Source organism: Lycorma delicatula, chromosome 4 (genome assembly GCF_047948215.1).
Source record: "Lycorma delicatula isolate Av1 chromosome 4, ASM4794821v1, whole genome shotgun sequence".
Lineage (NCBI taxonomy): Eukaryota > Metazoa > Arthropoda > Insecta > Hemiptera > Fulgoridae > Lycorma > Lycorma delicatula.
Genome location: NC_134458.1, coordinates 90,250,861 through 90,273,243, shown reverse-complemented (window position 1 = coordinate 90,273,243; position 22,383 = coordinate 90,250,861). Strand labels below are relative to the sequence as shown.

The 22,383-nt window shown below is 30.3% G+C and overlaps 1 protein-coding gene across 2 annotated transcripts in view; it reads left to right on the top strand.

The window, feature by feature from the left end:
* The first annotated feature begins 4,339 nt into the window (after positions 1-4,339).
* The window catches only part of LOC142323637 (uncharacterized), a 150,574-nt gene continuing 132,530 nt past the window's right edge, over positions 4,340-22,383 (top strand). For both annotated transcript variants that reach the window (XM_075363575.1, XM_075363576.1), the window contains exon 1: positions 4,340-4,465. The gene's annotated coding sequence lies outside the window, so the exon portion shown is untranslated. The remainder of the gene's footprint in view (positions 4,466-22,383) is intronic.

The following is a 22,383-nucleotide window of genomic DNA, read 5'->3' as shown; positions in this document are numbered from 1 at the left end:
AGCAGAATACGCATGCACAGGCAATTTGATTCACAATACAATTGTAGTTGTTCTGTTGTAGTCTGTTCCTACAACAGAAATTTCAGTGCATGCTTTAGTTAGTGGTGTTTCAATCGGTTACTTGTGTTTAACAGTGTGTATAAACTGAATGGAATATTGATCCTCCAACATTCAAGTCTATTCGTCAATGGGATAAGATTTTAAGAGAGATTGGAAGCTTTGTTTCACAAACTGGAAATCATCCAAAAGTTTCAGTTTTGTGATGAAACTGTGGATCATATACATTATGCATTCACTGCTAGTCCTGGAAAGTCAATTGAGCGAGTAGTTACAAATTGTAAATTCCTCATGACATTGTTCACAAGCAGCTCTTATGCAAGCATACAAGTTACAACTCCTTCATCACATTAAACCAAATGATACTGATGATATAGTTTGCTGCAGAGGTAATGCACTATGTCAAAAACAATCCTATCTTGATATATTGTTATTTAGTGACATATGTGGGAAAGTTAACAGACACAATTGTCAAATTTGGAGTACTGAAAACCCCCATACGTAATCAAAAATGAAAGGGACATACCGAAAGTCAGTCTGGCTAGGATTGCACTAAAATGGTATTGTCGGTCTGTTTTTTTCTTTTTCATGGAACCCACTGTAACAGAAACAGTACCTCGACATGCTTGAGAATTTTGCTGTTCCTCAGATTCCAACAGGCTTTAGTTTGCAACAAGATGGAACTCTACCACACTCTCAAGATGTTACTATGTTGTTAAACAACACTTTCCTTGGATGTTGGAATGGACAAGGAGGTCCAACTGCATGGCCACCTAGATAATTCAGATATCACTTCTTTGGACTTTTTTGCTTGGGAATTTATTAAAATTTGTGTGCACCAAAGATAACTTCAAGATTTGGATGATTTAAAACCGAGAATTACTGAAGCTGTTGGTCTAATAATGTTGCAGATGCTCCTAAACACTTGGCAAAAGTTAGATTATCATTAGACATCTGCCGAGCTACAGAAGGTGCACACATTGAACTTGACTAACTTGTTTATTAAAAAAAAATTATTAAATTATATTAACTGGTTCTCTAAATATATACATACACACACACACACATATATATATATATACATAAATACAACATATATAAATATACAACATAAATATAAAAAGATGAAGAATATTTGTGTAATAGTACATTATGCAACAAGCATATAATTATAGTCATTAATGCATGAGTGCAAAGTTATGACTCGTCAAAGCTTGTGCCATAAACTTTGCAAGAGTGCATTAATGGCCATTCAGAGTTGCAAACCATATTTTTTCTACAGCTGAGAAAATATTGGGATTATTAATTTAAATCAATGATAGAATACATTATTTATGGAATATTTTTTATTAATATTTCAAAAAAATGTATTAAACAATACATTTCTGTGGCAATAGGTCATTAGTCAAAAGTTCTGCCTTTCCTTTAATATCAATTGATGTTAAAGACATTACTTCCTCAGAATCCGGAAATAATTAACAAAGGATAAACACTGTAATATAGAAACTTAGTTACCTGGTGTACTTTCAAATTAACATCTGCTTGCTAACTACTAAATAGGATTAAAATCAAAGTAAAAAAAACAGCTGATTCATTAAACAATACCTGTTTCTTATTGGTCACTGGTTGAAAAGTGTAGGCTTCTGATTGATTGAACATCTGTTTTATAATGAAAATCTATTTCATAATGACCCTCATTAAGGTTCAGGTTGAACTCACATAATTCAAACATTATAAAACACCCATAGAAAAAGTTTTATTTACTCTACGTTTAAAGTTAAGAATCTACTTTTCAAACAATAATTGTATAGAGTGCAACATTTTTTGCAGAGTTTGAAGAGTAGTAATAGACATGTATTGAAATGTTTTAGTGCTTAACCTTTAGCAAGGAGTATCAGGTTGTTGAATGCTAATAGAAGTACCTGTATAGAATTTGGGTGTACTATTTTCAGTACGTTAAATAATTCTAATCTTTTAATACCATCTTAGTTGTTAAAAGTTGAAAATTTCTACAACAGGACTAGTGAAGTCATGTTCTTTTTTGCTCACTGTAAAATGAACCATGATTATTTTGAACCAACATAAATGTATCATTTGCTACAAATATTAAAGAAATTTTATATATATATATATACTATTATAAAAAGAGGAAGAGGGTTTTTATTTGTTTGGGATAAACAAAAAAACTACTTGACAATCGCAACCAAATTTCAACCCATGTTTCTTGGCATATATTAATATATAAATATGTAGTAGTGGAGATTTGCCGAATGAAGCATAAAGTTTAATGAACTGTGAACAGAGTTTGAACTGAATGATTCAAATAAGTTGAATGAATAATCTCTACTATTACATAAAGAGGAAGAGGATTTTTGTTTGGGATAAACAAAAAGATTAATCAATTGCAACCAACTTTTTACCCACGTTTCTTGGCATAACTGAGAAGGTTTTTAGATATATTTCATCTTGAAAAAAAAAAAAAAATATATATATATATATAGTAGTGGAGATTTACCAGTTGAAGCACAAACTTGAATGAATTTAATTAATGAATTGTGATTCTCTATCACTATGTGAGCTGGGTGTGAACTGAATGAGTTGAATCAATCAAGTGAATGATATTACAAAAATAATAGAATTAAATTAATGTTAAATAAAATAATATTAAATAAATTTAAAACATTTCTATTTGACAATAATGGGCTTCCCATGTGGACTGTGTGTAAGGCTTGGTTATTGAAAATGTTATCTAAAAATAAAAATTTATTTATTAAAATGTGTAAATAATAATTAATCCATTATGGTGCTACACTTCTCAGTTAGGCTGCTAAATTCTCATGCTCCTTTATTACAGCGAGCCTCTCCCAAGATGTTTTTCAGTAGATATTTTGAATAGAGATCTTATTCATATTGAAGACAACACATCGTGAGCAATTCATAATCAACGCCAAGCAAAAATTAGTGAAGATAAATTGGTGAACTGTACACTAAGAAAGGATATTTTTAAAATTCATTGTTTAAAGGGGAAAATGAAGTAACAATGAAATTTACTATTCTTTTAATTTCTCAGTAACAAATGAAGATATCAGCTTGATTTTGTGTGTTTAATCTTCATGTAAATATCTGAAAACCAATTTATAGATTTTTTGAAATTCCTAGTTTCAAGGGTCAAAATGGATTTTTTTTGAAACCCTGCTATTTATTAATTTCTTGGTAACAAATCAAGAAATCAACCTGATTTTTGGTAACTATAATCTCCATGTAAATAAATCAATTTGTAGATTTTTGAAATTCGACCTTGAAAGGGTGAAGAAAGATAAAAAAATGTTGAACAATGATTGTAAATTTTCTCCATCCCGACTATACTAAACGAGATATTCATTTGATTTGGGCTTGCAAATACTTTTCAGATAAATATTTAAAAACCATTTTCGGGTTTTTTGAATTACGATTTTTTAAGGTGTGCGACGATACACTCCGAGGCGGCTCAACCAATTCAGTCACTGCCACCGTTACTGTATTTGTGACTGGCTGCACCTGCCTCCGGTTAATTGACTAAAACACACAAAATAAAAAGATTGACCGCAATGGGAAACGCAAGTAACCATATAGCGCGAGCAAAGCTGCGACGGAAGCTAGTGTATATATATATATATATATATATATATATATATATATATATATATATACACATATATATATATTTTTTTTCACATTGCATTTAAACACTACTCCATATTAAAATCTTTAATTTTGTCTTTTCTTCTTACAAGACATGGAATGAAGTCTTATCTAAAATTTATAATGGTATAAATAAAAATTGTTTATTTATGTCAGTAATGAAATTACTTTGAATAAAATGTATGTTGATGTTTATGGTCAATATCATCGATGCCACTTGAATTTAGAAATATTGTAACTGTATCATTATTTCATGCAATCGAATTAGGAACTAGGACTTAGAAGGGTAGCCAACACTAGAAATCAAAATGCAATCAGTCCTACAGATATGACGTACGGCATGTCAAAACAATTGTACACCTCCACTAAATAATGACTACTTTTAATAATTTTGTAGAAGAGAAAAAGTTAAAATTATCTAATTAAAAATAGAGTTAACAGAAAAATATGCTATTAGATCATTTTAATTAGTTATATTACTGTTTATTAAAATAGGACAGTTAATAAGCAAAACTGTTATAATGTCGAAAAAGAATAGGATTTATACGTAAAGGTATCAATTATCCAGACTACTAAGGGTTTAAACTAGTGCACTGATAGTGTAAATTACTACGCTGCTACTGCACCTAGAATTCTAGCTTCACGCATATTCTATGCTTAAGAAGCAGACGAGATGTTCGCGTTTTGGTGGAGATGGTTCGTTTTTTTTTCTTCGTGGTGATAGGCAGTAAGTATTTAATTTTGTCGTTTTTGTTCAGTTGTGTGTATTTGTTTTGTAAATAACTACCGTGTATATTAGATTAAAGTCAAGTTTATTTCTCGTTTCCTGAATATCGACTGTGTATGAGCTGGAATAGATTGTGGGTTTGTTTATTGTTTTCTTGTTTTATTCTTTGGAGATATTTAATTCTGAAATTTGATTATGATATGAAAGTAATTTGTTAAAGTATGGTTCATTAAATGTTTTAAAGTAAGCTAACTTTCTTGTAAAATGTTGGCAGTATTTACGACCAATGTTGATTAAACAAGGTTAAGTTAATTCTAGAACACTTATTTGCTTGTTGTAACTCGTTAGGTGTGATTTATTTTTTCTTTACATTTTTTTTAACGTTTCCGCAATTGGTATGAATATATTGATAGTTATAATTTGCTGTTTTTTTTCTTTTAGATGTTATCTATATTATCACATCATTGATATTTCTGTTCATGATTTAACTCCTTGTTATAGTGCTTCTGAATGAAATTGTTATTTTTACTTTTAACTATTGATATCTTATTTTAATTAAATTTTAGTAATGTAATTTATAATAAATTTAGTTTATGTTAGGTTAGTTTTAATTGATCTGTATGGTGATGTTAAAATTTGAACATTATTGCTGTACATTTATTTTAATTTATTTATATTTTTGTATTTAGCAATAACATGTAGGTTTCACTAGCCTTTTGTCACAGAATTAATGTCTGGTAATATTTTCTTAAAAACTATGTAAGTTAGTGTGTTAATATAAAATTGCAATAGTCTTTCATTATTTGCTACGGATTATTAAATTGTCAATCTGCATTTAGAAAGTAGAATGTATGTAAACAGTATGTAATATTGAGAGCGTGTTTCCATGCCAGAATAGTGTTACTTGCTTGTATTTTAACATGTGACTAATGAAGATTTGTATTTATTGTTTTCAATAATTGTATCAGGTTGTATGGACCAAAATGTATAATCTGATTCATCAAATTTTGCTTAATTTGATAATTGTGTTTGTTAGCGACATTCTATGAAATAAAAGAAACGATATGCCATTCTAATGCAATTTACCTACTTTATTATGTCGGAATAAACTTAAATGACATTATACTAGCCGTTTTCTCTAAGTCACTATGAAATAGGTTATAGTAAATACATTTAATGCAAAAGAGTATGTCAAAGGGTTTTTTTTGTAATATTTTGATAAACTGTTAAGTTATTGAAGAACAACAATTCTGTGAAAAAAATTATTTAATAATGTAAATGTTGCAATAAAAAACATTGCTTATTGTGTTATGTGTTCATTGTTTGTAGTTGACATTTTAAGTTGTTCGCTTTGCATATATTTACTGACTCAGCTGCTGGAGATAGGATGCTTTATTTAGTAAAATGTAAGTAATTATCAAAACGTAGCTGTTATTTGGGAACTGTTCTTATTTGTTAGAGAATATGTACTTTGAGCATAGTGTATTCGGGAATGTTAATATTTATACAGATATTTCGATCAAACTTACTTTTTTTGATTATGGCGAAATCAGGTTATTTTTCAGCAGTTTTGAGTTGGCACTAATAATTTTTTTTTGTAAAATCATATGTAATAAAAAAAAAGAAGAAAGTAGCATATTGAAACTGGATTATATTTTTAGGGTCTGAAGCTTTTATTTTAATGTTATTTTTGTGTGAAGTCTTAGAAGCAGCAGAATATTCCTTAATAATGAGTAATATTAGTTCTGCTTTTACTGAAAGCAATTATATGCAAACTACTTTTGCCATGTTGTTTCAACAAATAATGTAACTTTAGCAGTTCAAGAAATGTTTCTTAAACAGTTCTTGCTTATGTTAGTAGTTTTTCTTATTAATATAAAAAATAGTAAATCCTAACTTACATTTGCATACATAATACAGTGCTTGTGTATGAAGTAATAATTTCTTTATATATTTATTTATAGATAGTTAATATTGCTTAAAAATTAACCATTTAATATATTACATATCCAGATTCTGTTTGATAGCATATTATCTTTCTGTTGCTCTCTGACAAAGTAAAAGAATGATTTTTTGTGACAAGATGCTCTATTAAATTAATTAGTCTCTTTTCAATTTATAACTAAATTTATTTTCAGTGAAGATACTCAGAGAATTTTTGGTATACAATTGTAACGTTTGAAAGCAGAGTTGGCCTTCTGAGTTTAGTTACTCTTGAAAGAGTTGTGATCTGATTCTTTTGCCAGGCATGTAAGTAGTGACAGAATTTACCAACTGATAATTAATTTAATTGTTGCATATGACCTCTAAATTTTGCCAATTTTCTCTGTTTTGTATAGTAACACAAAACATTTGTCTTATATAACTGTCACTTTGATTTGATTTTTCATTGATTGATGATATGCATAGTTTAGTATGATGAATACACACAATGTAGTACATCTGAATACCTATATCGAATGTTTTGGTCTAGAAAATGCTTGGTTATTTGGAACTGCAAAAAACTTCCAATATTGAAAAATATATTAATTTTGCCTTAGCAAACCATGTTTGCAAAGACCTATTCAAACATTTAATTATGTGAGCATACATTTTGCACTTCCATAATAATTTTCTCATGGAGAAATTATTATTTCACTATATGCTTTTATTGTAATTTATATTTGAACCAGCAGTATGGTGGGAAAGTCGGTAGTTACTTTTAAATTTATTAACCATATTAGCAATAGCAGATTAGAATGTAAATTATTACTGTTCCTTGAGAAGTTTGTCTTTACAACTCAATAAAAGATTGACCATTTTTTGTATGTTACAAAATTATAAAAAATTGTATTGGTAATTCTATTGTTTTTTTGTTTGGAGAAAACATTAAGGAAATTATTAACCTATAATTATTGGGGTTTTCAGTAATCTTTTGTACAGGATTTGTTTGCATTGGGATATACAGAGGGTTTGCATACGTTCTGCAACTGTAATTGGTAATGATGATACGTACTTGAGTAATGGATAGTTTAGAGAATGGTTGTGACTAGTTTGTTATTTAATTAATTTAGTGGTGATTCTGTAGATTACTTCAGGGGAGATGTGAGTTATAAATTGATCATTCTGAATTGCTAGGGGGAGCTGTGATAACAAGAAAGTGTAATGAGGCTGATATTTTTGTGTAATCCTACTTGTAAAACAGATGTTAGTTTGTTAATATTTTTGTTTAGGCATTAGCAAATTTTTATTTTACATGATACAAGAGTTACCATTTCATGAGAAGAATAGTTATATATTAATTTGTTGATTTAAATTATATCTTCTGGTAAGTTTTCTGGTCATTTATGCATATAAAACATCTTAGGTACATATGTATGATCAGAGTTCTTTTCTCTGGAGGTAATGATGCTTACTATATATTTAGTTTTGAAAAGAGTGAAGTTATTTCTATTCAAGCATGTGTGCAACAATATATTCAGTTCAATTAAAAAAGCGGTAATATTAACAAATTCTCATTTTCTTTCTTAGAGCGCTAACGATGCTCATTGTTTACATGGTTTCTGGTTTTTTATCTTGTTACTCATCTCTTATTTTTTCTTGTGAGATTACTTAAAATCAATTCTGTAATGGCTAAGACAAACATATTTGCTTATTTTAGTTTTATTAGGTTGAAGCTTAAATGAGTTAGTTTTGTTTTGTTGGAATTCTTAAGTAGGTTTATTTTTTGTTCGAGAAGGGATTATGAACTTATTATTTTGTTAAAACCAGGTTTGCGTGGTCAGGGTATGTTATTAATTAGAATCTAATGAAAATAGTAGCTTCTCAGTACAATGCAGTACTGATGTGGGACTGTAAAGGCAAGTCCTTCGTTGATGTAGTACCCTTACAAGAATCAGTAGCCAACTAAAAGCCGATTTTACTTTGTTATCGATCTAGTAAAACTAAACTGGGTACTTATGTATTAACGCCACTGCAGCTACAGCTTTATTTAAAAACAAAGTAGTCAATCGGATTTCGGTGGAAAATGGGCCGATATAGAGTTTAACATAGATTCAAAACAGTCACTTTATTAATTTTAATAAATGGTTATTTATATTTATTTATTTTATAAATATAATTTAACCAAACTTAACCTACGCTCGCTTCGCTCGCTAACCTTGACTAATTAACACCGTAATTTTTTGAGTATTTATTTAATAAATTCGGTAATTATTGCAAATATTTTTATTTAGATAATCAAAACACTCCTGTTAATTAGTCAAGGTTAGCAAGCGTAGGTTAAGTTTGGTTAAATTATATTTATAAAATAATTAAATATAAATAACCATTTATTAAAATTAATAAAGAGACTGTTTTGAATCTATGTTAAACTAAACTCTATATCGGTCCATTTTCCACCGAAATCCGATTGACTACTTTGTTTTTAAATAAAGCTGTAGCTGCGGTGGCGTTAATATGTAAGTACCCTAAACTGAGTTGTCCTCATTGTTGTTTTTTCTCATACAAAACTTAAAGTTTAAAACATAATCTGTTATAGTATTTGATTATTCTTAAAATAACCGGTATAAGTGAAAAGAGAAATTAAAAGATAAATAACGAGTGATAGCTATAATGGGTGTCAGTTTGTATTTGACAAAGTGAATGAATAAATATAATAATCTTTATTCAGGTAAATTTTTAGTTTGATTTTTGTTAACTAGGATTGTTAAAAAAAAATTCTGAAAGCCATTTTTAGTTGCACGTAAAATGTGTTAGCATGTATTTCTTAAAAAACATAATTAATTTTCATGAAGTAATAAGCTGTCTGAATCACAATTAATGCCCTTCTTTTTTCATGTTTTTCCCATGCAACATCTACAGAAAGGATGGATTTAAAAAATATAAATTATGCCCTGAATTCGTATATATTTCAGTGATGTCCGTGTACTATATCATTGAAAAGTGGATTAAGCTATATTCACCTTTCATTTGAGCAACACATTTATTGATTATTGGAAAAAATGTTCTATTTATTTCTTGCATAATTTAATCCTTGAAATTTAACATATTCAGTGTGGTTGGGGTTTTGGACGATTTGAAAAAAAGTATGGCTGATAGGTGTAGTTTGAGAATTTTTTCATAACCTTTTTATTCTCTTTAATTGCTTGATCTGGACTGATTTTCCTTTTCACCACCACGATCTGTGGGTGGTGAAAAGGAATTTTTTTGTCCTTGCTCCCTTCTTTCTCACTATCAGTTTTGCAGATGTAAGCCTGAATCTGTTAGCTTTTCCATGTCGAGAATTTCAGGATCTGAAAATTAAAATCTTTTATCGGTGATAGGTTGCAGAGGTATGTGTATTCTAATATAAATGAATGTTCTTGCTAATTCGAGAGTTTTCAATGCCAGTATAGGAAATCTGAGTTGGTTTAGAAAATGTGAGGAAATTGTTAAATTAAAATGATAAGGACCGCTGATAAAAACCTAAGAGGGAACTATAGCAGAGTTACTTTTAGGGCCTTGGTAAAAGAAGATTGCAGTGATTCTGATTTTGAACAGGACAGAGAACAGAAGTTGTTAGGTTATGTAATGGACGCTAAAAAATATAGTGACTTTGGTGCAGTTTATCGACATGAATCCTGGTATTGAATCATCCCTATCGGTTCTACACAATTGTAAACATGACTCATGAGCAAAGAAAAATAAGTGATCCTTCATTAATTGAATTTTATTTTATTTTTGTTAATGATAAAACATCATTTTTGTGTTTGTTTTTCCTTCAGCTTAATTAAATTATGTCAAAATATATGGTGTGCATTGTCGAACATAAAATTTTGTTTCTTCACAATTTTTTTAAAAATAGATTTTGATTTAAGTTAAAAGTTCTGTTGAGTTTTGAATGATAAATACCAGTATTCTTTTCTATATTGTGTGTTTATTTTTGTTTTTTTTTTAGTCATGTAGACAACACGTTATTCTATACTACCAACTAATGTTGGTACAGTATTTTAGTGTGTAATTTTGTTAAAATTTTGTATTAAATTATTTTTGTTGTTTATTATCGGAGTAAGAATGTCGCAGTTTCAAAATTGTATTGATATTTAAGCAATGTGAAATTAGATTAAGAAGAAATATGCTTACAAAAGCAAGTATTATAATTAAAGAAAGCGGTCGTATGCTATACCTCTAAACATTTGTAAGTGGCCATACGCTTTGATGCAGACTAAATCTGGACCGATTTAGTTTCAAAAGTGTTTTACATTTTAATAATTTGTAATTAATTCAAAATATCCTTTCCTCCAAATAGCCTGAATCAGTGAGGTTTAACTGTATGCATAATTGTTCTATTTTGAAGGTATAAATAGAATTTTACTAATGTTTCATGGTTTTTATTGTCTGCAATAAAATGTTTAACTAATGCAATACCATTCTGGGAATAGTATGTTTCTGAATTGTTCTGTAATGATATGTGTTCAAATTATGTGTCGTAGAACTGAATCAAATGATCGGGTTGTATCCATTTCTGATTAATTCTCTGATTTTATTTTTTTAGAAAGCTTTCATAATTTATTAATAACATCAGACATACAAGTTTTTTCTTTTATTAATTCTGTTCACAATTTTGTGTGTGATTTGTATGGGTATATTGCTGATGTATGTATGTCACATATCAATATTTAAATAATAATTTATTTTTATATATATATATATATATATATTATTAAAAAAATTAATACATCTATATATCAAACAATTTTTTTTGTTGTGAATATTGATGGAAATGATATCAAAACATATATTTATTTATAATATTACAAAACATTTCTAATGTAATTAATTTTCTTTTTATTCAGACACACACAGGCACACATGTACATATAATAGTGTTATTAATAATACTTGTAGTTGTCTTTGTTGGTTATTTCTGGTTATGGTATTTTTAGAGCACATGTAATGAAACAATTTTTGTTGTTCTCTATTCTCCATTAGTGTAATCTCTGGGGTGTAAACAAAGGCACATTTACAAAAATTAATTTTTTGAAGAGGGTGGAGTTCATTTGTACTTACCGTTAAATATTTGATATTAGAGTCATTTTAATAGAGATGATTATCATTAGTTACTATCCTTGTAAATTCCAATGGCAGTCAGAATCGATTCATGTTTAATCTGTAACTTAAGTATAACATATAAATTTTGTATTTATATTCTTAAAAAATAATCTTTAGCAAGGTTGATGTTTATTTCTGTTAACTATATATATATTTTAAACATAACACATACAAAACAAAATCTATGCATCTTTCTACGTGCATTTGTTTGTATGTACCTCTTTACCGTACGTATGTATGACGTGTTCTGGTGTAGTGGTTTTTAATTTTTTTTGTAAATTTAGTAGTTGTTAATTATCCAGTTATACAGTGCTAATTTGACTAATTTTATTAATAATATTTTCCCCTATTAACATCCCGATTGAATAGTAATTTTAACGTAGTAGTAAAAGAGTGATTCCGAATTTATCTTTATTTACCCGCTTCCCCAAATGTAATTTTTAGATAAATCTGATGTATAAATATTTATACTATATGAATTTACTTTACTTACCGGGCAAATGGTATGTTTGAAATTTCGTAATGCTATCGAGAAGTGTCAGAGAAAAATAGGCAGCATCGGTGAAATATATTTAATAAGAGTTACACATACGTGAGAGGTACCTTTTTTCAGAATTATACATTAGTGCTTGATGCACAAGTGAATGGAATAGTGCAAATAAAGATCAATAAGGCAATACCTTCGTTGAATGCTGGCCAATAATATTGCTGGATTGTTCGGATAATTTATTTCATTCTAAATGACCGACTATATGTGATGTTTACGATTATAATGTAATTATTTATTTAATAAAATAATTGTTTTTCGTTACAAAATATCTAATTACAGTTCCTACTCTTCAAGGAGCATGTTAATCGTCACCGATTCTACGGAATAAAAATCTGTTTTCGTATTACCGTATAGGGTAGAGTGTGCATCGGCTTGTACATAATAACATCATTAGTATACCCTGAAAAGAAACGGCACGCGTAAGATTTGCTTACCTAGAACGTCATCTGTAACGCATGAAGTCGTACGACTAATCTACCGATGAAATTTGTTGTAAAATTGGCTAACTTCAAAAATCTTTTTTTCAAAACTTTTAAAATTATTGTTTTCATTCGGTCTGTGCGCAGTTATATTGTTCTCATCTGAAGTCAAAGACTAGAACGTATTCTAATAAAAACGACCTGATAATTGCAAAACAAGATGTGTCTTTGATTTTGTCAGTATTGTATAAGTGTTGTCACAACACATTGTAACGTTTAAACTATATGTGCAATGAAAGCAGTCTTATTTAGTATTCTTCATTACAAAACGGGCTCTGCTTTCTTAACGGGTGTGAATATAAGTTTAAACTGAATATATATATTTTACGAGAAGGTAGTTAGTCGATCGGTTAATTAAGTTGTAGGAGTCCTGATTTTAAGAGATTTATACCTCCGTCATCAGTTAAGCATTTTGTATAACCACCAGGTAGAAAATTGCCCCTGGACGTGCCTTCAAAAAGAATCATATCAGACTGTAATGAGCGAGCGATAGACTCTTGTTTGTGGCTCGGCTAGTGCGGTGGCTGACGTAAAACTAGAGTATTTGATAATCGTATTTCGCTGTCATTAATCATTGCAGTCCAGATGATATTGTATTTGTAGGAATTTTTACCTAATACGCGTATTTATCTCCAGCGCGAAGTAAATGAATAATTTATGGTTCGACTAAATAGTACTGCGTACCAAAACGTTATGGAGGTGGGCTATGTAATACCGTTATTTAGGAACTCTGTTTCCGTTCTAGGACGGGTCGCTCTTTAATTCCTTGAGGAAAAGCCGTTTTTGGTGCAGCATCAGTTTTTGGTCGGTCCAACACAAAATCGTTGGTCGGTAATGCGCTAACCCCTTCTCGTTAAAAATTCCCCGATCTTCTGAAGGACTAAGCAGTATAGGCGCCCATACTGCTTAGGAGGCCTCCCCATACGCCCATACCCTTGAAGGAGGCTACCCTCCTTCAAGGGTACATTATCTTCGTCAACGTCCGTATAATGGGGAAAAGGGACCGAGAATAAGACTCTTTATCCCTTTTTCCGATATCGATTTGCGGGTGTAGAATCCGACTCCGCTGGATTCTTTGTGCCGAGGTTACCGGGATTTGTACAGCAAGCGCATCCATGGTGATATTAGATGTTAGAACTAGGTCTACTTGTAGACCTAGTCGGGGACTCCCTTTACTTTTCGGTAGCTGTACAGTAAGCTTTTGTTGAACGGGCTATCGGGTAAAGACGTGCCTCTTATTTCCCCCTAAAACACAAAAACTTCGTTTATCCTTCTTTCTTTTATGATTTTTTTTTTATTTAAACAGATTTATTTCCGGTATAATATGTTCTTCATTAATGTTCCACTCGACATGTCCCCTTTCTTTTTAAATTTATCGTTTTTGTTGTATTTAATTTAATTTAAAATTATTAGTTGTTTTATTTACTATTCCGTACAGTTACGTACTTCTTAACGGCATTTCTGCTTCCATTAAATGAAGTCTCTTATATCTTCAGTTTTCGTCTTTGGGTTATTACTTCGCTTTCAATAATTTTCTTTAATTCCTTAACTATTTTATACGTTTACAACTACATCCTTCTACTCCACTTCCCCCCCTGTCGCTGTGAAAATTATTAATAGTATATTATCTCTTAAATTGTTAATTTTACGCGTGTGCGTACTCACGCGTATGTGTGCTGTGCGCGCGTGATTTAATAATATAATTTAGTTTTATGCCTAATTGATCAGTTTTATTGATACAACAGCAACTGTTATTCTAATAAAAGCTGTTTATCACTCGTATTTCATTATGAATTGGGTGTATTTCAAGTTGATAACGTAAGATCGTTGTTACTTTTATGCTGCGTGTACTAAGTTGAGAAAACTATTACTGTTTCGAATCGTAGTAAATTTTTAACCTATTAACCTCAATTTCTGTAGGACTCAAAAGTCTCGAGTTTGTAGTTCGTTTGATTAAACGATTATTACATTTTATAAAGTGACCTCATCGTAATCGAAAGTTAAATTTATTGTTAATATGATTCATGCATTTATATAATAATATAGGCTATGTTTTTTCTAAGCCCTTCCTTCCATCTGCCTGGCGTTTAGAGCTTCTCCTACATGTTAAGGAGAAAATGATATTAGAACCGTCAGTTTGGTTTGTTGATTTTACATTATATTTATTTGTACGAATACGACCATCCAAAATGCTTTAAATATTTAATTTATTTAATTTTTTATTTTTATTTTACCGATTCGGTGCTTTTCTTCGACCTTTCTTTTCTACGCTAAAATTTTTATTATTGAATCAGACATTCTCAGATAATTATATTCCAGTGTTTGTTTTCTTCTCCACTTCTACCTACATGAACAAATCGGCTGTATCCGGATGTTTTAATGTACGATCCACCGATCGAATTTATCTTAACAAGATTTTGCCACAGATTTCTTCCTCTTCCAATCGTTTTAAAACCGCTTCATTTCGTACTTTATTTTAACCCGTTTTCGGGGGAAGCGATGGAAAATTACACCTGCATTTTCTGAAAAAATATTTTCCTCATTCTTTTTATTTTTTTTTTATTTTAAGAACCTTCCCAAAGTTTAATTATTTAATTCTAAATCACCGTTTAATTGAATGTTTTTTACTCCCGACAGTACGTTCAGTACTCCCGACATTCCGGGTTAATAACACGTAGAGTACTACGTGTTATTAACCCGGAATGTCTGTACCTCTTCATGGTTCGCGAATAGGTCGAGTTTATTTATTTTAGCGTTAGAAAATAGTTTTGAATCGTTTCTTGTAGTGTAACGAACCGGTAATTCTAAGAGTTAAGCAGAAATGTTCGAATAAACAGATTTCAGTCGAGGAAATATTGAAAAAAGCGGGTCTGTCTCCATTTCTATTTAACCTTTATAGTTTTTTTCGTAAAGGAGGTTTTTTTTGGAGAAATTTAAAGTTTTTTTGAATACATGTATTTTACTTGGAGAGATAATTAACTGCTGATATATACGATAATCTCCGTCGATGATAATTCGTAGTAATTTTTGATAATCGTTTAAAATATATTTTTATATTGGAAAAGCTGTTAAGAAGACGCACGTAAATTATTGTTCTACGTAGTCAAGGGGTACTGTAATAACTCTAAAAAGTTGGAGGTTCACTTTTTTTTTGTGATAATCTACAGTGTTAAAAAGATGTTAACCTCGCTTCAAGAGCTTATTGATGTTATTCCTGTCAAGATGTTTTTAGTTTATACTTTCTAATAGTAGTTTTACGAACGGTGAGTTCGCTTATTTTTATAGAGAAAGTATAAATTAGTTTTGACAGAAACAATTTTGGCTTCTTTTCTGTGTGTTATAAACTATCCGTTGTAGAAAAAAGTGTGTTTAACGTATTATGGAGAAATTTGTTTCAATTAATGTCGCTTCGAATCCGGTTTTAGTGCTAGGTAAACAAGAGAGAAGATACTGGCAAGTAATTGAAGTCGGTTAAGGGTTGAATCTTTATTTAGCGATATGTTTGCAAAACCATCCGGCCGATGAATGTGTAGTTATAATCTTACGTTCGTGCTTCTCTCGATTGCTGTTACCGAATTGTTTGTTGGCGGTACTACATGAGAAACAATTACCCCCAAAATTACACGTTCATTCTGAAAAATAGCGATCATTCCTGGCACGTACTAGCTAAAACTGAAAAGCGGATCGGTTTCTGTCGTCCCTTCATAGCGACGAATAGGTGTGTAACTATTTTGTTTCGAGATAACTTATCAAAACGATCTGCGGCCTTTTGCTGATAATGGTTGCGCAGAATGCCGTTTCCGATGCGTTCAGCTTTGTTGATTTCTAACGAATAGGCGTATTCGATAGATAGGATAGTATACTGTAATGGAAGAAAGGCGGGAATGAACGTACATCAAGGCCACGGTGTGATATTTTATAAATCCCCTTTACTTTTAACTCTTTAAGCGTTACATATCTTTTGTCGTACGTTACCGTCTCAGCAGAGCAGCATCATCGGCTCCTTACCTGCACGAAAATTTTGGTAATTACTTCGGCAAAGAATCGACTAGCCAAACCCGCTTCAATTCCGGTTACTTCTGCTCTATAAAAGACACTTTATGTTGACCACAGGTGTCGATTATATAATGAAAATCAATGTTGACCGTCACCCGGACCAGCGACTCGATTCGCTTTGCAGGTTATAATCATAATCGGTCTTAAATTAGTCCAAGACGGAAAGGATTATTTTTATAACGCAGAGCAGGGATTTTAATTGCCACTGTCATAATTAAATTGATGTCATATCCGTTTGTTCGGCATGTACTAAACTGCTGAACGAATAAGTGTACCGGATAGGAGAGAAAATAGTTTCAGTGGATGGGGAAAGTATACGTCGTAGGAATATCTACTACATTTATTCAGCGGTAGACAAACGTTTTTTTCAGTTACTTTCAAGAAAACCTGCATTTTTAGTAAAATTAAGAAGATAAATTTTATTGTCTGACAAACATAAACGTTAAAGGCGTTAAGGGAAAAGACAATATCGAAATTCATAGCAATATTTTCTTTAATCGTGTAATCAGATTTAAACGGGTGTTAAGGAATAACACATAATGAATTATCTTGCTTTCTATCGGAATATAGCCTGAATCTTTCGATTTTTGCCGCGGAGGAAGTTACATTGATTTTTTTTAATCCTAAAAACGCACACTAAATAACACTTTTTTAGAGTTTTCTCACTAGTTAACAACCCGCCAACCTATTTAAATTAAGGTTGAAATACTCAGTTTTTCATTTACTCGTCAGTGGTAACCGATAAGTAATGTATTTTTGGAAGATATTTAATACAAGTGACTATCCCCTTATTTTAAATAGTCATAATAACCTATATTATGACTTGATTTATTTGAAAAGTTAAGGATATGATTTTTTTATTGTGTTATTTGTATATGTTTGTTTAGCGTTTAATTATATGTATTATTACTTTCCTGGCGTCATAGTTCTAGAGTTATAGTACAAGAAGGAAATTATGGTAATCAGTCAAAAACGGGGTATGTCTTTTTTGATTTTCAGCTTTGATTAAAAATAATTTGTTTTTTTTTTGTAAGAAAAAATATAGTTTTCTGAATAAGTACTGTTCAGGCATGAATCGAAAAAAAAGGTTGAAAATTTCGATGATTTTCCATGTTTGTTTTTCAGATTAGTTTTACAAAAACTCGGAATTTTATTTTACTAAGATAAAAAATTATGTCTTTTTTATAATATATTTGTTGTGTAAGAAAATCCACGTGTAGTTTAAAAAAAAAATGTTACGTTAGCATATCATTCCTTAATTAAAATTTTTGTATTAAAGTAACAAAGTGTTACCGAAACATATATATATATGTCGGAGACGCGAAGAGATTTGTCAGGGATTCAACGTTTTGTGTTTCACTCACTTTTATTATTACAAGTGGAGAATATATAAGACTCAACCAATAAAAATGAGTAGACAACTCGTACAATGAAACAATTACAAATGATAACTATCACCCATCAATAACTCAGCAGTACACGAATCATAATATAAGATTAATTTAATTTAGAATTCAAACAATATTAAAACAACTTGCGATAGACCGAGGCTCAGGGAAACAACGAATTCGCGACCACCAGGACGTCCGTTCGATCTGGGTTCCAAAGCAAGACTACCCTTTCTCAATATTCTCAAATAATATACCTACTGCATATTTCCTTTTCCTTATTAATTTTATGATACCCCTATCGTCCTGGGATCCCGACTACGTTGACAACCATGTGCCTACCTAGGCCTAAGCCTACCGCAATAAAACAATTTAAACCTTATTTTACAAAACATTACAAGTAATAGTACATTTCTTAAAACTACTAAAAATACAGATATTCTAAAGAATATTCTCATCGTTTTGTCGGAAGATACTCCACTGTACTTTATTCTCCGACATATATATATATTTATTTCGGTAATTTAATGTAACGATTTACTTCAAATGATTAATAATAATTGGCGAAATGTGCCTGAAATTGGTTAATATATTTTTGCATTTTATCGGATTCTATACAAATATAGCCATTAGATTTTATTTTAATGACACCATTCAATGTAAAGAAATGAAATTTAAAAATGGAGGTTATTTTGATTACTGATTTGCTTTATTAATTTTTTTGTTATTTCTGTATAAAGATTAATTTATTACGGGAAATTATTGTTGTTTGACTACAGTTTGTCATTCAACGTATATTTTTTCACTTTTTAAAGTATCCCTATAGAATTTTAATTGTAAATTTATATTGATTTTGAGTTTGAATTTTATTTACATTTTTTACTACTGTAGAGGGAAAAATCAAAGGTTATTTCGGTTGTTTTTTTGTAAATTATTATTACTTTTCTTATTTTTACTTAAATTTCGAATTAATTCGACTAATAGAACTATTTGTTACGTAAAATATTGTTTAATTTGTGTTTTTATTATGCTTATTGGAAAAAGTCTTATTTTTCTTAATTCAGCAAGCAGTTTTTTTTTAATTTTTAGATAAATTTTTTTTGTATCTTGTCACGAGTTTCTTTATTTGCTGTGTAAATTGATTTATTTGAAAAGTTAAGGATATGATTTTTTTATTGTGTTATTTGTATATGTTTGTTTAGCGTTTAATTATATGTATTATTACTTTCCTGGCGTCATAGTTCTAGAGCTATAGTACAAGAAGGAAATTATGGTAATCAGTCAAAAACGGGGTATGTCTTTTTTCATTTCTTGATGTTTCATGATCCAGGGACCCCAAAAAACAAAAAAGAAGTGGGGTAATGTTCGTACGTACTTAACGTATGTATGTGCGTTGGCGTGTTTGAAGCTTAATAATTTTTAACTGAGTAAACCGATTTTGATGAAATTTTGTAGACTCGTGTGTATGGGTCAATATTTCTAGGGGTTGGGGTACGTAGTTTTTTGGGGTCAATTTTTAAAAATTTTGCAAATGACCCCATTTTATATTAAGTTCAATACAGTCGTGCATGCTTATCTTACCATTTAAAAAAAAAACAGTTCCAGAATTTCGCCTTCATCAGAAATCGTAAAAAATGTATCTTTTTATTTATTGCATACTTTTTAACCAAACTTTTTTTTAATGTCTTCCTAGGGGTAGTAGTAGTGCAAACGATCCCAAAAAATTCTTTGGGGAAATATTGGGGGTGAGGGAGTCGATCAAGTTTAAAAATATCGATTTTTTTTTCAAAAATGTTTCGGGTTTATTTAATTTTTTAATAATGTCGTAACGTATAAATAACTTAATAGACTTAGTAATAATATTACAATAAAATCTCCATCAGAATTACCCAACCCCGCAAAAAAAGAAATCTTAGGTAACTTTATATTGGTTATCCATTTTTTAGTGGAATATTTTTTGTTTCTTCCCGTTGACTAATATACGTAGAAAAATCAAAAAAAGTTCTTGTCAGATGAAAGCAGAGAAAATAAAAAATACCGATTTTTTGAATTAAAAAATTTTTTTTTGGGGTATTGAAACATAATAGTGATACTTTTACAACAAAACTTCTTTACAGATTACCCCCACCCCAAAAAAGAAATGGTAGGTAACTTTTTTCACGTATAATTATTTTTCCATTATATAAGAATAAATAACCAATGCCAGGAAACTATTACAACTTAGTTGTCAGATTTTTTTTAATTCAACCTTGGCAGTGGTATAGCTGTATATGTTGAAACCTGTATGTTAACTGTCTATTAACTGTTTCAGGAATTGAATAAAAACTACGTGCACGTGTGTTCGTAATTATTTTTTTTATTGGAAGATTTTTCTGTTTATAAATTAAAAATAAATTCTTTCACGTCGTGTAGAAAATAACGTTTATTTATTTGTGGGATAGTAAGCAATAAAAAAGAAGGATTAAAAACAAAATTCTTAAGTGTATAATTTTATAAAAAAATGAATAATTTTTTTTTCAAGTTTAAAATCGTTAAAAGACAAAAGAAAACTTTCCGAGAATCAAACGGGAATGTTCTCGTGCAAAACCCCCCTTCCTTATGATCTGGGAGAGTTCATGAAGGATCGGCCAGGCTCTGTGCCTTTCTGCATTCTATTCATCTTGTCTCAAATTAAGGTTATTCGTTTTGTAGTGAAGTTCTGTTAATAGTGCTGATGTAAGAGAAGTTGTAATGCGTGTATAAAAGAAACAACACTGCTGTTAGTCTTTTATACTCGTTTTTTTTTGTAGATTGTGTTCGTGGCTAGTTGTTGCTTGCGTGTGTCTTACTCAGACTTTACCAATATCCCTGTCTCACGTCCATATGTGCGTGCTCGTACGCCACGTTCTTTCGTTGTGTGTGCGACTTATATGTACAATAATTTCCTACATAAATTAATGAGTGGCAGTAAAGCAGCAAGCTGTAGATTTTTCGTGTGTAATGTCCAAATTATAAGGCGACAGCCTCAAGAGAACTCCCCTCTTAATTGTTCAAAAACGTTTACGTTACTCCAAATCTTTGATTATGATCTAGCTTTCATGACTAATTGTCGTCTCTACTCGTGTAACGCCCGTTTCGGTTATTAAATGATAAATCGAAAACAAATTGTAATTATTAATCGTTAAAATTGTATTTGAAGTAGTATCGTTTAAAAATGTGTATTATTTAATTTCGGTATTACTCGATTCGACTTGGAAAATATGTAAAACTAATTATTTTCGCTTAGCTTTTTTTATAATTTTAATTATAAATAAAAAGTTACGTTAAACATTATCAAAATAAATCGGGAAGGTGGATAAATGCTCAAAAATCGTTGATAAAAGCTTTACTTAAAAGTCTAAACTTAGAAGGCCAATTTGACTGACCTGTTAAACGATCGTCTTGATGTTTAAGACGATCCCCATCTAAGTTATGCAGTAGTGGTTTTTAAAGGTCGTTTTAAGTAATTAATCTGAGATTTCCTCGTAGTTTCTTGATCTTTGAGAATCATTTCATGGCTATTTTGCACCATCCGATTCATCTAAAAAAACTTTCATTTTGCTTTTAAACGGTCGGTTAAAGAAGTATCAACAAGCGATTGACGATATGTTAAAACAGTATTATACTCGATCGATTGTATCAGTTGGCTTCGTGTGACAAGTAATTATAACGTTTGTCGTTTTATCCTGCTGCAGGTTTTCTTAGGTCGGATGAGCTAAGAAACTGTCCGCAAGTAGTGTATTTGGTTATCGCGATGGTACTTCTGGTCTCTCCTTGATATGTTTTACATAATTCTGTACCGATCGGTTTCTTCTCCATCCTGTTACCTGTGCACTGCTATAACTTGACTTAGAAAAACTTCATTTCTAGGAGTCGTCTGTTATGATTATGATTATAACATATATTTGTGACTTCTCCTTCCATTTCGTCTATTTTTCCGAAGTTATAAACGGTATTTACTATACGGTACCTCAAAACATCGACTAGTTTGTTGTGGATTCCTTACATCTTCAACAAAGTGATTTTTTCCGTAAGTTATGCACCCGATGTAGATTAGATTAGATTAGATTTAAAATAAAGAAGCGGTTCTTTCCTTAGGCCTAAAAGCCTTTTTGTGTATCTATTATTTTATTTAATCCTTCCGAGCTAAGATCTACGATTTGAAAAAAGGTGATTACAAATTTTGATTTTACATGTGGAAAGAGAAGACTCCAAATAACAAATATCTTCTTATTGAATTCCTTAACGTTTTAGAAAAATATACGATCGGTCTGTCGACATAATTTACAGACCGGGTTTTCTTTATGGAGTGCCGTAGTTCTTTGAATATTACATGTCGACTGTTTAACCGATAAG